Source organism: Dermacentor albipictus, chromosome 9, assembly GCF_038994185.2.
Source record: "Dermacentor albipictus isolate Rhodes 1998 colony chromosome 9, USDA_Dalb.pri_finalv2, whole genome shotgun sequence".
Classification (NCBI taxonomy): Eukaryota; Metazoa; Arthropoda; class Arachnida; order Ixodida; family Ixodidae; genus Dermacentor; species Dermacentor albipictus.
In genome coordinates, this window is record NC_091829.1 from 49,005,098 (window position 1) to 49,022,650 (window position 17,553).

Consider the following 17,553-nt stretch of genomic DNA (forward strand, 5'->3'; position numbering starts at 1 on the left):
AACAAGAAGTATACGGCATCACAGGCTATATTAAGATACACAAACAAGGGGTCTCTCGTAGCATGCTTGTTCAACACTCAACACTCAAGGAGTGAACATGAGTGTGTTTGTTTTTATTTTCTTAATGCTATTACTGATTTTCATAGTTTGAAAAGTGTTGCAGATGTCCCTATCGCAAGTGACACCCCCTCCCCCCCCACCTTTCTTCAGAATAAGAAAACCAAAAACCAAACACCGCAACGCCAGTACAACGTAAATGATGCAAACGCGTGATCAAGTAGTACCGCGCGTGTTGGACAAGTTAATTCTTACTTTCTCTACCTGTCAAAGGCGGAGCAATTTGCCAACTAAATCCTATAGAAGTGACAACCAGTCTCTTTTGCTGCTGCCTTGTCCACTGTCTACCAAAGGGGGAGGCGTGAATTACTTGAGATTTTATCTAAATGCTTTTCAAAGTTTTGCTTGTTGGTACGTGCTGGAGATATTGAGCCTAATCTAGGCCCAACCTCTCGATCCGAATCACTTCTCGACATAGCGAGCCTACCTGATTACAACGAAGGCGCGAAATAAAACAACGGACAAAGAAAGGCCACACGGGAAAACCACGTAGGTGCACCAACAACTGAGCGTTTTATTTCTTGACACATGAATAAATATCTGCTGCCAGGGATCAAAACAACAAGAAGAAACAGTGCCGTCATCTGTATCGCACAACGAAAATACGATACGTAACAGCTTATAAGTGCCGCTCCCAAGATATGACAGTTACTTTGTAGACAGCGAAACTGAGGCTTCACTGATACAATCATCACCACGCTTCTTGATCTCAAGCACTTCCAATTTTTAAGACAACCTGTTCAAAAGACAACTTGTTGAAGCAGTGCTTATCAGGAACAAATGTGATGCAGGTCTTTAGATTTGTGGATTATTTTTTAGTGTTCTTAGATTGGGACAGTCCAGAATTGGACTGACCCAGTCATCATTAGTATTGTCAGAGTTTAAAACAACCTTGCATACTCTGACCCTAACTGACGAGCTTCCGGCCGATAACTGTTTAAGATTTTTAGATTTGGAACTCACTGTCTCATCGTGTCTTGTGTGCTGGCAGTTCAAGCCAAGGGCTAGCAAAGCCATCATCTGCTACAATTCAGATCACTCAAAAGTAATAAAAAGAGACATAATTCAATCATGTCTAACCAATGCACCTAACTAGTCTTGTGTGCATCGACTGCAATGCAGTTTTCATTGTCAGGTCAGCCGCCTCAAAGGGGCACGTTATCCATACCATGTGATCATATCTGTTCCAGGAAAAATGCTTAGGCAGCTCAAGGAACCTAACGTTGTAGAGCAGGGTCGAACAGGCCCTTCTGGAACTAGGTGTGCTATCATTCCATATGTTCACGGCATATCTCACTATCTGAAAAAAGTTGGAAAACAAGCTGGTGTTCGGGTTTTATTTTCCGCTCCGCAACGTCCTGATTTGATGTGTGCCAATGTGAACGCAGGACATCGGGAAAATAAACAGTTATGCACAAAAAAACTGGGCAGAAGCATGTCGGATGTGTAAAGAAAATAGTTTATTCGGTTCCCTTGTCGTGTGGCTCGTCATATGTAAACGAAACGGGCAGATATCTGAAGGACAGATTGTATGTGCATCGGTATAAGATGGAAAACAAGCTCTCCGGTCACATTAGGGCTCATTGTAAGGCTCACAAGTGCATACCAGATTTTAATGGAGCCTGTGTTTTGAACAGAGCTGATGATCAACTGACAAGGGAGGTATTGGAAGAGCTTGAGATCAAGAAGTGGGATGATGATTGTATCCGTGAAGCCTCAGTTTCTCTATCGACAAAGGAACTGGCGTATTTTGGGAGCGACACTTTGAAGCTCTTCTGTATTGTGTTTTCGTTGTGCGATGCAGATGACGGCACTGTTTCTTCTTGTTTTGATCCTTGGCAGCAGCTAGACATAAAAGAAATAAAGAAATAAAACGCTCAGTTGTTAGTGCCCCCACGGGGTTGTCCCATGTCGCCTTCCTTTGTGCGTTGTTTTTTTTTTTTGCGCCTTCGTTGCAATCATGTATAACCAACTCGCCTACCAGCACGTCCTCAAAGCCTACGTGATTATCAAAAACAGCAAATGTCAGTTATGTTCCAATTTGTAAAGGAAATTCATGCGCGCTCATTGCAAACCGGTAAATTTCACGCAGAGCTCGCCACTAATATCAAAGCAATAAAGAACTGACAAAAAAGCATTGAGACCTACATTGCGGCTTTTCCGAATCGCTTGGACACATTAAAACAAGCTAAACAAGCTCAAGCAAGACCTGTCACAAGTAGTATCTTACCTTAAAAAGGAAGTCCATCATTTGTCTTCACACAAACATTCATTTCAGTCACGACTTGATGAAAAGGAAGGCAGGTCACGTCATGACAACTTAATTTTCTATGGCCTTCGATATTCCAAAAAATCTTGGAACGACACTGAAAGAAAAGCTAACAGAGCAATAATTTCTGTATTTCTCGAATTTTCTGCCGATTGCATCCAGCGTGCTCACCGGTTGCGTACAATCTCTCCTGCCATTCCCCGTCCGATTATTGCTAAGTTTTCCAACTTTAAAATTAAAGAAAAGGTATTATCACTACGTGAGCAATTCAAAACAAATGGTATATCCACCAGTCAAGACTTTTCACTCCGAACCCACATAGCTCGAAATAAATTAATGAAATTCGCTCGTACCCAACCACAATCGCCTTCCTTCCAGATGCGTTATAACAAAATTGTTATTAACAAAAAGTGCTTCCTACATAACCCTGTCTCCAATAAGGTAAAAGAAATCTAGCTACATGGAGGGCCTGCCACTTCTGCACCTAACACTTCAAACTGGGAAGGCTCGAGGGGTGATGGGCACTGAAGCTGTTCTCAAGCTGCAAGGAGCGTATTAAACAAATATATCTCCTTATCATCCACAGTAAATACATTTTCTGCCCATGTCATCGCACTTACCCAGACGTGGCTTCATGAAAACGTTCAAGACGTGGAAGTCTTCCTAGATGCATACCGTTTTTCAAGTCATCGTTTTGACAGAGATGCGCGCCAAAGTGGCGGCGTCCTCCTCGCTATCTCTAAAGATTTTCTATCATCGTGCATTGACGTCAACATTACACTAATCAACACTAACCTAGATATCATCTGGGTATCTTTAATAATTGGCCACCAAGAAATAGTCATTGACATTTGTTACTGTCCACCCACATACACTAATACATTTGTCCCGTAACTTCATGGGAGTATTAATGACACATAAAGACAACATGGGCGGCTGGTTTTGTAAGTGCTTTTGTGAGTGTTCAATTGCGGCAAAAAACATGTCTTTTAGCAAGCACCAACTAGGCCAAGAAGCAGTTCTGTTGCAACTATAATGATATTGTCTCAAGTTTTCCTTTATCCCCAGTATTGTTATTCGGTGTCTTGAACTTTCCTAACACAATGTGGAGCACAGATTCAGCTATTATGTCGCCATTTTTCTCTCAAGCTCACGATCTTTTAGAACTATGCTCTACCTTTTCTTTATCGCAGTTAACCACTCAGGCTACTAGAATCCCGCCTGTTTCGGCCAACACCCTTTATCCTAATCCTTGCAACTAGACCTGACCATTTTTTTCTAGTATTTCTTATTTGCAAGGTAGAAGTGATCACTCGTTACTCTCCTTTTCTTTTTTATTAATACGCAAGTTCCAAAAACTATCAAAATATGCAACACAAGTCGCCACTATGCTAGAGCTAATTTAGAGGCATTCAACAATGAATTAGCTGATTCCACTAACACACTTCTGACTAACTTTGATGAGCGTCCTGTTAAACTTACTGGGACGTGTCTCCAACTAAAGTAAACAAATTAATTGAAAAATACGTGCTTGTTCGTATTATCACGTCTAATCCTCGAGCACCATTGTATAATACCCATAACAAACGGCTTTCTAATCGAAAAAAACGTATTTATCGCTTGGCCAAATTCACATCCACAAACTAGCGCTGGACAGCCTATAAATTTGCATCTGATACTTATATCACAGCATTAAAGGAGGCTAAAGATAATTTCATGTCGAATACCTTACCGTCACTTCTGACTTCTAATGCTCGAAAATGTTGGCGTATGATTAACCCGTCTTGATAATTCCATTGCTTTGGTAGATACAGCTGGCAACTCCGTTCCACCTAACCAATGTGCTACTATTATAAATGACAGCTTTTCAAGAAATTTCTCCGTGATTACAAACACTCATCTCCAAGACATCTTTCATTACAGTTACCCATTCATGCCTCCCATCATTGTTAACATGGCTGCAATTGCGAAACTCATCAACAAGTTAGAGCACCATTCGTTCCCTGGTTACGATTCTATTGATTGCCAATGTTTGAAATATACTCGTGTACAGTTCAATTGTACGAAAAAAATATTTCAGCCATCACTTGACACATCAATTCTTCCAGCTCAAAGAAAAATTGGGAAGGTGATTCCAATCTTCAAATCGGGCAATAAAAGTTCACCAATTATTTATCGGCCCACTTCCATTACTAGCACATGCTGCAAACTCTTAGAACACATTATATTCTCGACCCTTGTCACCTTTTCTGAATCTAACTGCTTTTTCTCACCAGCTCAACATGGCTTTCGGAAATTCTTTTCGTAAAAACACAGCTATTTCATTTACTCATAAGCTACACCATATTCTTGATCGTTCTTCTTTAGCTTACTGTATTTACTTAGATTTTTCGAACGCGTTCGATAAAGTCTCCCTCATACTTCTAATACATAAACGTAGTCAGCTCAATATTTACCATAGTGATTTTTTTTGTGTATAAATGATTTCTTTTCAACTCGTTCCCAATTTGTTGTAGCCAATGAACATTCCTCTAACCAATGTTCTGTTCATTCTGCAGTCCAACAAGGCTCCGTATTAGGCCCCCTTCTTTTTCTCATTTACAATAACGACCTTCCTTCTACAGTTTCTTCTAGTCATCTTTTCGCTGACGACTGCGTAATTTTTCGTGACGTAGTTACTGATAACAATGCTAACATTCTTCAGTCAAACCTAAATTCTATAACTGGTGCAATACTTTGCTAATGGAATTAAATATTAACAAGTGTAAAGTGATGACTGTCTCTCATACTAAAAGTAGTCCTTTTACATGTTACCTGAACAACTCTCCCTTAGTCGCGGTTTCCACTTGTAAATGTTTAGGTGTTCATATAACATCTAATCCAAGTTGGTCTTTGCATGTGGAGAAGATAATTAACAACGCTTATCACATGTTCGGTTACTTACGCCGTAAGTTTTCGGCAGCTCCTTCATGTTTAAAGCTCTTGTTATATAAACCACTCATTCGATCTAAATTAGAATACGCCAGTCCACTCTGTGATCCAAGCACTAACAATTTGGTAACTTCACTAGAAGTGGTACAGAATCGTTCTACTCGTGTCATCAGTTCCTATTATAACCGCACTGCCAGTATGACTTCCATCAAATAGGTTATCTCTCTTCCATCATTAGCATCCCGTCGAAAAAGTTTTCGCTTGAACTATTTTCATAGGCTTTACTATCACCCAACTCTCCGGGACAAATTCATTCTTCATCGACATTAGACAGGGTGTTTCAGCGAACACTTTCAAAAATCTGTAAAGGTTGCCTGTGTCAAATATCACAATTCTAGTTCATGACCTGGTCTACTCGAAGCGGCGAACAATACTTGCACAAAGAAATTGAGACGCAAAATTGACTTATTGATAAAAATTCATTAATTAGGTTTTAAACTAATTACATTACGGCCCATATTGCAATTTACAAATTATAGCCGTGGAGTTCACAAGGCGCATCCACTTGGAACGAATTTTCAAGATGACACCAGTTAAGAGATATAAATTCCCGAACTTTGTGGAGAAATGCATTGGCGTTCCAGTTTATTTGTTAACAAAACGTCGTTTCGTGCGCTCAAGCACACAAGTAACTGCAACGCCAACGCATTTCTCCGCAAAGTTCGGGAATGTATATCTCGAAACTGGTGTCGTCCTGAGAATTCGTTCCAAGTGGATCCGCCTTGCGAAGTCCACTGCTAGAATTTGTAAATTGCAATACGAGTCATAAGATAATTAGCTAAAAGGTTAATTTGTGAATTCCTGCTAATTAGTCGCTTTTGCACTTCAATTTTTTGTGCAAGTAGTAAGCGTCCGGCGCTCCGAGTAGACCAGCTCATAAACTAGAATTGAGCTATCTGCCACAGGCAACCTTTAAAAAATTTTGAATGTTCGCTGAAACACCCTGCATATAGGACCGTTTTGACCATCGCTTTAAGGTAGGTATTGAGTCATGTCATACTAACACCCCTTTTTTAGTCTTTTTTACCTCGCACTTAACAAAATCGGAATCGCCTTCCTTCCAACATTGCTTTCATTTATGATAACACCCGATTTAAATCTGCATTAGCTAACATTGTATAAGTAGGAGTTACCATTACTTATTATGCTTTGTTGTATTGTTGTACACTATGATTTATTGTATACCACTCCCCTCTGTAATGTTTCGGCGCTGAGGGTAAATAAATAAATAAATAACGAGAACTGGTAAAGATAGGACACGAAACCGAGACACATGAAACAAATTTGTCGTCCCACCTTCCCTGTTGTTTCTCCTTCGTACAGTTTCTAGCTTTTGCGCAACAAGAAAGTGTTTTGAAGCGCTCGTGTAAATGCATTTATCTAACAGCACGTCGACTCCCCTTGGCAAATCGCAGTTGATGTCGTTCGCTTTACAAAGCGGAGAGTGTTGCAATGTTTTCTTGCCTACCGTCAAGCACATCCGAGGTTAAATTGTAAGGTTCATTGAAAAGGTTCAAACTAGCTATCTCCGAGGGCTCGAAGAGAAGTTTACTCACCTACTGGATGACACAGAACAGGCGATGGCTGTATTACGAGAGCCTTTGGGACTACCTGAACCTGGAAGTGGTGCAGGGAATCTTGAACAATATTTGGGCAGTCTTCCTGTTTTTGTTTTTTTTCGAAAAAGAGTGACTATATTCTGGACTCGAGGATAAAGTTAGAATTTCCTTGGTCTTCCTCACGTGCACTTGGTCTTGAATTTTCTTATTTGTGCCATGCACTTGGCCCCCATAGGAAGGTCGTAGCTTCATGACTTCTTCACGGTAATCGTGTTTCCTGATGAATTTGTCATTTCTTGTTTAAGTGATTCTATTCTACCTGGACGTGTCCCTCGATCGCGCTTTATTGTAATTTTTTTCTTCTTTTGTTGCGCTGGTGGTTTTATGGTTTGCTGTTTTGTTAGATTGTCTAGCCATGCCCACATGTGTCGCCTGTTGACTTGACGCAAGATCTGTATGTGCTGCACGTCCTCGATTTCCTACACGAGCAGCAGAGCGATCTGCGAGTTGTGTACGTTTTCTATTATTCCTATTTATAAATGTCGGGAAAAGGCTGGCTAGTGAGAGGTGTCCGTTATTTTTCGCATAAAGCAAACGTCGGCCAATCTACTGGGCCAATCTCTGTTCTCGTCTTGTTCATTTCCACATTCGAAGCAAACTTCCCTCATTAGGGAACATACCCTGCTTATGCCTTTCCCGTGGACCATGGTCCAGATAATGTAACGATTCCATCCTAGGCCTGTTTGAGCTTTGTCGGTGGTTTCACCGATGCTCTGCCCAATTCAACAGCACAATTGGCCGGCCGTGGGCGATGAATGATAAGGAATAGAATCACGCGAGTGAAATTGTTGCATTACGCGAAATCAATATTTGAGGAGGGTTTCAGATCGCGTAATAAGGTTTCTTTCTCAGTAAAGCGAAAGGATTAAGTGGTAAATTGAATATGTTTCACGTATGAGGCAAGTATGCGTGGTAGGAACATTATTCCTGTTACCGTACCGTCTGTGTCACGGACCGCAGCGTGGTGCACTTTGATTCAGAGGGTCAAAGTTAGAGGCACGAGTTTTAATGTGTAATCTGAACTTTTAGCATCTCTCCCATGTGTTCTCAGTGCTTATCATTCCTGTAAACTCCACTCATGCGAGGCCCCAGTGCTTTCCGCATTCCCGGATGTTTGCGTGTTTTTTATAAGGCCCGCGTAGAAAGTTGTCCGGCACACGTGTATGCAAGACGTTGTTAACCGCAAATGCAACTACGGCTATGACAATGGCGGTATCTTACAAGGACATTGGAGCGGCACCAATGACGGTGGCATGAAGAAATGCCGGTGGTATGAAGAAATGCCGGTGGCACAACGATGTCGACAACTTCGACCACGGCCGCTGATGTGGCTACACCTAAACTTCTCTCCACGAGCCTGTAGTTTGCGCCGTTTGATCAAGGACCACTCTTGAGCCACATATTTGGGAAATGTGCTGTCCATACCAACTTACAGTGACATTGAATGTTGTTGGTTCCTGTGCTCCCGTGCCGCATGATAGCCAGAGCCAGCAGCTGCCTATAGGGCCCTTGCCTGTGTACGCGACCGGTGTTGCTCCTGCACGCCCCACTGTGGCACCCTTGTGCCTACATGTTCACATGCACTCGAGAGTGAGCGAAAAAAACAAAGCACTGGTATTAGTGCAAAACTGCATAAAAGGCGTGCTCGCCGTCGCTGTTAATCACTGCTTCTTGACCTCTGCTGAAAAGTTACCAATCGTAGTGATGCGGGAACTACAAGGAAGATCTTTTCCTTTTCCGCTTTTTATCAATTCCACAGGATCCTTGTTCACGCGCGAAGTGAAAAGCGGAGCCTCGAACCTGGCGGCTGCTTCTTAAACAGCAGTCTGTAATTGACTGAGACGCAGTTGTAATAACGTAAACTTTTTTTCCGTTTGTGGAAGGGCTCTACTTTCGTTGGAATAAGGCCCTTGTCCTTTATCACCCTGCACAGGCACACGTTGGCCGCTCGTCAATATCCTTGGGGAATAGGATTCAGCACTTTCCGCAGGAGTCTTCAGTGCGGCCATACGTTCTCTTTTCACCTTTCGCTGTACTCTTCATGGCATCACTTTTTTTTGTCTTGTTATCATGTGCAGACGTGGGCGTGGTACATTTTCAACTATTTGCGCAGTTAGGGTCTTGCGCTGGGCCTTTACCGCGAAGCCTCATCTACCCCCTGGTTTCGTTAGATGTCGGCCCGTCCCGGGATACAGCGTGAAGTTATTTCTGTGTTCACAAGATTGCAACTCATGCGTCAGTTACCCGACTCCTTCTTTTTTTCGGTACGGCTCTCTCTCGGGTGAGACCCACACACCCTGGCGGCTTCCTCCTACTGAGCGTACATATTGACTCTTGTCGGGCGCTCGGTTCTTGCAAATGCATCTGTGAGGTCGGCTTTGATCACATTTAGGTCCGTCTATTAGGGAGTAGGCCCTCTTTGAAGGATCTTCTCAGTTCATTGCACGATCGTCGATGAAATGTCAGGCTAGGAAGCCCTTTTCTTGGTTGCTGTTGCATCTGCGTGATGCGCGCCTCTATTATTGGCAACCACGGCCGCATATTTCATACTTTAAGTCCCATATTATAGCTCAAACCGCAAATCTCCTTGGATTCAAGTACTGCGTTTACGACAGCCCAGAGCGCGTCTTCATCTGCTCCCCATCGTTTTCACGTGATAGGTCTCACAAAGTGGACCCGCCGTGATTGCTAAGTGGCTTTGGCACTGCGAAGCAAAACACGAGGTCGCGGGATCAAATCCCGGCCGGAGCGGCCGCATTTTGATGGGGGCCAAATTCAAGTATTCCCCCGTACCGGGCATTGGATTACAGAACCCCAGGTGGTCGAAATTATTACGGAGTCCTCCACTAAGGCACGCCTCATTATCGTGTCGTGGTTTTGGCATGTAAAACCCAGAATTTATTTAAATTACTCTCACCAATTGAGCGATGCACTTGACTCCAGTCATGGTACGCCTGGTGACCCGTGGATTGACTTTACCGTATTGGTTAATGGACAAACCGCGCTCCCAAATGGTGTCCGTATATGTTGGAGAAATTGGTGGAGAAATTCTGCAATAATGTACAGAGCCGCTCGTCTTACTTTAGCTTGTTCTGTGAGAGCCTGCAGTTGTTCAGATGATGATATAATCCATGTAGAGTGCGAACTTTAGACCTTCTCTTCATCACATCAATGTAGGAGATCTGTGACCTGCAATGTTGAAAAAAAGTTGTTGACAGGGCAGAACCTTGCAGGGCACGACCACACTTTTACATATCACTCGCATAGAGTACTTGCATCTCTTACCTGCAAATTATTTTCTTTAAGCAACTTGCCGATACACTTTAGTGTTTAATGCCCAATTTCTTTATGCCTATTTTATTATCATTACATCAGGGATTCTGTCAAAAGCCTTCTTCATGTAGATTCCAACGATGATCATGATGGCAGCATTGGTCCAGAGGGATTTAGCTTCTGTCTGGAAAAGAACAGCAGTGCGACTTGACTGTACAGTTTGCTTTTGAAACCAAGTTGCATACATTAGCGTAGTCAGGTTTGTACACGATCCACCGAAGCACGATTGGTTCCATGATTTGGTCGCCTTGGGACATAAGAAAACCTGAGTCATAGGCTACTGAACGATTCTGCACTCTTGCTGAATTTCAGAACCGCCATTACCTATGAGTCCCTGTGCTGTCATTTCGGTAGCAGTCTGGCTATGCTGTTTGGCTGCTGAGCACGAGGTCAGGGAATAGATTTCCGGCCATGGCGGCCCCATTTCGATGGAGGCGATGCGAAAACACCCGGTACTTAGATTTAGGTTCTCGTTAAAGATCCCCAGGTGGTCGAAATTTCCGGAATCCTCCACTACGGCGTGCCTCATAATCAGAAAATGGTTTTGGCACGTAAAACCCCATAATTTTTTTTGTAGCAGTCCTGTCCCTTGTGATAACCGTTAGCCTCCTGCAATCACTGTTGATTCCCGGCTCTTAGCTTTATCTCAAACATCTCTTTCACGTGTTTGTGATCCGTGACTTGAGGGCGTCGCATACGCTGATGAACAACAAGCTTGCGGCATTCGAATTGGAGGCATGTGGCTGCAACTTCAATGGCTCCGTTGAAAAGATGCCAAAATTCAAGTGATTTGTACGTTGGCCCTTAAGTACGAGATCAGCGACTGGCCCTACTGGTGAGATGACGTTTGCGCTATTTGCGGTCACCGACACCACGGGTAATTGGTGGCTCTGTAAAGGCACTCGTAAACATGTAAAGCTAGCGTGGTGGTCCTCGTTTCTTAAAGGAGCACAATATGTGGTTTACCCAAAGTGGTGTTGGTTCTGAGACTCAGATCTGCTGCTTGCTTCATCAAGCTACAAAAATTGTTGTACAAAAATTGTTTGTACAATAGCTGTACAAAACAAAATGTAAAAAGGTACAAAAATTGTACCTGTGTTTCGCTGTTTAACTCGAGATCACAAGTTCAATTTAGGCCACGGCGGCCACATTTCGATGGGGATGAAATGCTGAAACGCCAGCGTACTTAGATTTAGGCGCACTTTAAAGAACCCCAGGTGGTCAAAATTATCCCCGAGTCCCCAACTGCTGTGTTCCTCCAAATTAGATGGTGTTTTTGTTATTAATTGTATGGTGCTTAGGAGATGTTGCCTTTAATTGACGCCGGCTAGACTTTTTCACATAAAGATGTCAAAAAGAAATTACCAAAAAGCATTAAAACTAACAGTCTACTCCGAACCACAGCAACTCAGAGTCCAGTCACGTATGTACACTAATGCCACGCTAAAACTGAAAAGTCAAGATTCTGGTTTTGGCACATAAAACCTGATAACTTAATTTAACTCTAGGTGAGGTTGCAATGCTGGAAGGAGCCATGGTGATAGTTGGTTAATTTGTTGATTTAACATTTTGTGTCAGCTTGGATGTTTCCTCCGCTATCAAGCATGCAACTGCCTTTGGAGGCCCCGACGACACTGCCTCCGACCATTGTTTTATGTTCTCGTCAATGCAAATCAGCGGATTGTGACTTAAGTTTTTTGTTCGGCCTTTTTAGCCTTCAGATTTTCAGTGTTCGATCGACTGAGAACCAGTGTATTGCTTTTTGACACCCATTTGTAGTTTTCACTCGCATCACTACTTCATGTTCATCCGAAGGTGCTTTACCTAGAGCTGTCGCTTACCTTTGGGATTTCCAACGCCATTCCACTCCTTTGTTCTGTCCGTGCCTTGTACTTGCCCGCTGCAGCTCTATGGTAACAGATCGAGGACTGCTGTGCTTTATTCCGGCTCATTTGCAATGCCTTTCTTTCTTTATTTATTTCCCTAAGGTCCCTACACGGGGGCGTTTTATAAGGGATGGACTTACAACAATAGTTAAAACAATATTAGTTAAGGTGAGAGAATCGCTGACACTTCTTCCGTGAATGCCGATGAACTGGTGATGGCAGCGATGTAAGGAAGGCCGTTCCAGTCTACAATTACACGAGGAAAAAAAAGAAGACGAAAAAGTGCGAGTGGGAGTTTTGGCGCGAGCGGCGCTTAATGAATGACCAGTGCGACGTGATGTACATGCCGGTGGTGAAAGGTATGGTGCGATGGCGAGCGAACTGTAAAAAAAATTTTGAAATGATGACAAGATGGTGATGCGACGGCGATACAAAAAAGTTGGTTAACTGGAGTCTGCTTTTAAGGATGATGCACTGATGTCGTAAGAATATGCTGAGTGAATGAACCTAGCAGCGCGATTCTGTAAGGCTTCAAGGGCGTTAATAAGGTAAATTTCATGCGGGACACCAGATAGCAGAAGCGTATTCAAGTTTACGTCTGATGAGCGATTTGTATCCGAGTAGTTTTACGTGGGGAGGAGCATTTCATAAGTGGCGCTTTAAAAAGCCGAGCTTTTTGTTAGCAGATGTTATAACTTTATTCACACGCGAGCACCAGTCAAGGTCGTGAGAAATAGTGATGCCTAAGTATTGGAAAGATTTAACTGGTTCAGTAGGCTTGTTTTCTATTACAGAAGAGAATACGAGATGATTTCTATGATAGGTTACTGACATTGCTTTGCATTTAGAAGGAATTAGTAGCATTAGCCAGTCATCACACCAGTTTTGAATATTGTTTAGGTTGTTCTGAAGCAATACTTGGTCATTGATGTTAGGGATGGTGTGGTAGACAACACAATCGTCAGCAAATACGCGGATATGACTAGCTACATTAAGTGGTAGATCATTATTATATATTAAGAACAGGAAGGGCCCTAGCACAGAGCCCTGTAGAATGCCTGATGTTACAGGAAGCGGGTAAGAAACACTATTATTGATTTGCACAAACTGTGAGCGATTAGTAAGAAATTATTTTATCCATCTTAGAACGTTAGGGTGAATATTCAACTACGAAAGTTTTAGAAGCAGGCGTCGATGAACTACTTTGTCAAAGGCTTTTGCAAAATCGAGGAAAATAGTGTCAGTCTGTATATTAGTATCGAGGTTTGAATGCAGATCAAGAAGAAAGATGACCAATTGAGTTTCACAAGAAAATCCCTTGCGGAAAGCGTGCTGTGATAAATGGAAGAAATCGTACTGCGCCATCGAATTTGTGCAGCAGTAGCAACTTGAACCGCGTACCCTCACATTGCTTATATTCTGATGTTCGAAGAAGTGCTTTTGGTTCCTGGCGCTTCCATGTGTTGGTCCTGCAGAACCATTTAGCAGCAGAGGTTCTCGCTGACCGGCACCGATCATCCCCCACGTCCGTTCTCTGCGCAGGTTTGTGACGCCTCCGTGCAGCATTTGCCGCTGACCATCGCCGCAACAGTGGCAAGTGCACCCAAAATTTCATCGACGCATGCAACTTTCCTTTTTTGTACGCCACCGTCCCTTGCATCTCCTCACGGCAATCATATCTCCGCTATAAAAGAAGAGTGTTTCGGTATCGCTCAACACTTGGTGGTTGAGCGATACCGAAACAACACAGCTCAACACAGCTCAACACAGTGGTGGTTGCTGATCGGTCTCAATGTTCACCAGACCCTGTTATTTGGGCGTGTGTGTTAAAACTGAGTATCCTGCAATCAATCTACACCTGCATGAGACGTTCGCTGCAATTTTAATCCGCCTAGTACCCATTCGTTTTGCATATCCGGCACTTGAGTTGGGGTGCGTTTGGTTCAAGCTTTGGTATTGTTTGACCTAAGTAAGATGACCGACTTGCCTGCATCCATTGCATCTAGATAGGCAGCATTTTTGATAAAACATGACTCTTGACCAGTATAGCTTTGTTGAGCTTTGCTGCCGTGATGCAGCCGTAGTATATGATACCACATGGTAGGTGGCCGGAACCTTTAAACAGGATAAGATATCATTTTGCTCTAGTTCACGTCGTGGGACTACCTCACCCCAACATAGCCTTTCCTCGTGCGACAGTTGATTAGTGTACCATTGAAAATTCACAGTTCATGTGGTCGCTGCTGGGTAATTGATGATAAATAAGAGCTGCATAATGCTTAAGTTTTCAATGAATTTTCTTAGGAGAATATCAGGCTGATTCGAAAGGTGCTGTATAATTGCTTTATTAAAAAAAAATTAACTTCCGGGAGCTCTTGTGTGCTTTTATTTTACTTGCGAGATCCCTTATCTGCTAATCCACATATATTATTAGGAGAGAACTGGTTACATTAGAACTGTGAAACATTGAAAATTCTTGAAAATCGTATAAAACTGCATTTCTTCCTTGTCACCGTTTTTCGACTTGTGGCGACTGTGATGCGGGGAAGACGTCGTACGACACAACGCCTAGGTTGGAAAATTACTTACTTCGAATTCATTTTGCATGCATGAAACGAAACTTACTCTCATAGAACATTCAGTAGTTCGTCAAAACCTCTGCAGAAATTGTCTGAGAAGCAGACGTTAATTCATGTCTTAGGTGAAGCATGTTTTACCGTCGACCGTGAAAGTAAAATGGCGTTAAAAAGAATTTATCGCAAAGTAGTCTCGACTTTTTTTCGAGCCATAATTATGAATTGTGATGCCAAACAAATCGTAAAGTGTCGAGATCATGCTTCGTGCGTTTGCTGTTGAACGATGCAGAAGCAGTACTGTTAAGGGCTCTGCACCGGAAACAAGACTACGATATTACCCGATGTTTTCTAATGACCAAACTTCGAAATTGCATCAAATTCGAATGCTGCAAACATGCGGGCTTCATAGAATGAAACGTCACAAATATTTTTCTTGTGTTCTGAAGAAAGCTTGCCGAAGGAGTGTGCCGAGAAAGTCATCTCTTGAAGAAGCGCAATGCTAATGTCGAGCGTTATATTTCAGCGACGTGATTTTCTAATGAACAAGATATAAAAGGTCACCAGAGTTCATAGATAACATATATGTAACAATACAAGCTGTCGTTGCTATGTATACTGCAACTATTACAGTAGCCTCTAACAGTAACCTCTGCCGAACGTTCGAATAAATTGAACGTCAGTTTCATGAGCCTAATATGCCTAAATTTAGAAAAAATATTCTCGTATTCAAACTGTAGAATATAGAAAAATAAGGACAACCTAATCGAAACATCACTCGATGTATGATCATTTGATGTCTACTCGAATACCAGTATAGGTAGTATATGAACGAGAAGAAAGGAAACCGAAGGGTCTGATTTTTATATGCAATATTATAAGAAGCCAGACCACAATGACACCAAGTACAGAATAGGGCAAATTATCTGCAATTCTTATTTGAATAGAATAAATTATACATAAATAAACGGAAATGAATGTGGATGAAAAATCAACTGGCCGCGGCTGGGATACGAACCCACGTCTCCGCGTAATGCGTATGACGCTCTTACTAACTGAACTACCGTGTCGCCGTTTCGGCATCCAGGTTCTCGGGTATATATGTTTATCTACTAAAACTAATATTGAGGGACGGCGCTGGCTAACACTACCAAGGTCATGCACTGTCTCCTGGATTTTTCAGCACCTTCCCTCGTAGCAGATAACGCTTCGTAGTAACTGCAAGGCCGATTCAAATAGGTCGCGAAGCTTCGGGCGAAAAGCGGTTCAGTACAGATTGTCACCGACATCAGCATGGGGGGTTATGGGAGCAGCAATCGAAGCGCGACTATGTTTGGAGGGAACAAACATTGGGAAAGAAAAACGCCTTTTTTAATTCAAACAAGAAACAGATTCATTTAACGAAAATAAAATTCCTAGTCAATTTTATATACTCGTGATGAGTTAAATAAATACGTTTATTTTATTATTATTAATAAATGCATTTCTTTTCAGCGCCCATCACTACAGGGGGCGTTGACGCCACTATCACTCGCAGTGCAATGCATGTCTTGAAATGGGCAGAAAGGCGCACTCGTATCACCTGTTGAAATACGCCCCCCTCACAATTTGTGATTTCTTGCTTGTCGAAGTTTGTCTGAATTTGGTGACGCGGGTAGCTTCATTGCTTCTTAATCTGTTCAGTCAAAAGTAGTGAGTTACGACCGCCAGATAATTGTGTAGTTGTTTTCGTGCGACTGCGCTGGCCGACAGACTTGGCATCCTACAATAGGATCAGCACTCTACACCTAAAGCTTTCGTCGGCCTCCAAAGAAAGTATGTTCTGCGCAGAGATGCGATTTCGACAACCGTACGGCTGGCCTTTTCCTGCATCGCTTTCCACGCTGAAAGCTCGAAACGCCCATCAAGTCGAATGGCGGGGCATTTGAATATATAGCTCCAAAGGAAGAACAACAAAACGAATTTCGCGCCTTCGAAAACAAAATGACCTCACTTCTGCTTTAAACGGACATGGCGTCACGTTATTTTTTCTTCCGCCGGAAGTGTTCCCACCACATACAGATGGCGCTAAGCCCCATGAACCGGCGATGGACCGCCATGTTTTGAACGTATGGGCTCCTATGGAAGCTTCGCTACCAGGTACATTTACCTTGGTAACTGTGCGGCGCTGTACCGCCTTCATGCTCTGTCCAAGTCCAACAGGTTTTAACGTTCCATCGCTGGGGTACAAATGCCATCGCCGTTTTACCGTGCACCCCGCGACACATCCATAAGTATGCACGGCTGTGTAACACATGCGCAGTCACTGATGACGTCACAATCCATGTGCATCTCTCGCTCATGCCTCGTCCAGCACCTACGTAGCACCCAACAGTCGGCATGTCCCAAGCTATCCATCGTCGAATGGCCGGAGTAGAAATCAAGCCGTGCGCCAAACGCGACCATCGTCACCGTCACCTTGCCGCTTTCGTCACACACAAATACGTTGGTCCGCCGGGTAATGCTTTGCGTGCGTAGTAGCAAACGAAGCTGGGTAGCCAGCTATTGTGTGTTGTGGTCAAGATACAGCACATTGCACTTCATATCTGTAAACGAGCGATATTCATTTCTTGCCTGCGGTGGTTCGGAGGGAATGATTAAATAACCTGCACATATGTAACGTTTCGGTGGTTGTCTCTTGAGCATTTGCTTATCATGTACATCACGTTTTTTTTTCTCTTGTATTATTTGCCTTAAAAGGACGTCTTGTTGGGCGAGTTGTTCAC

The 17,553-nt window shown here is 42.9% G+C and overlaps 1 long non-coding RNA gene across 4 annotated transcripts in view; it reads left to right on the top strand.

Annotated features, from left to right (window-relative positions):
• Positions 1 to 17,553, top strand: part of LOC135916207 (uncharacterized) — a 353,303-nt gene that overhangs the window by 241,841 nt on the left and 93,909 nt on the right. For 2 of the 4 annotated variants that reach the window (XR_011508619.1, XR_011508621.1), the window contains one exon: positions 13,758 to 13,854. The exons of the other annotated variants lie outside the window; for them this stretch is intronic. This is a non-coding gene — a long non-coding RNA (uncharacterized lncRNA). The remainder of the gene's footprint in view (positions 1 to 13,757; positions 13,855 to 17,553) is intronic. 4 annotated transcript variants of the gene reach the window in all.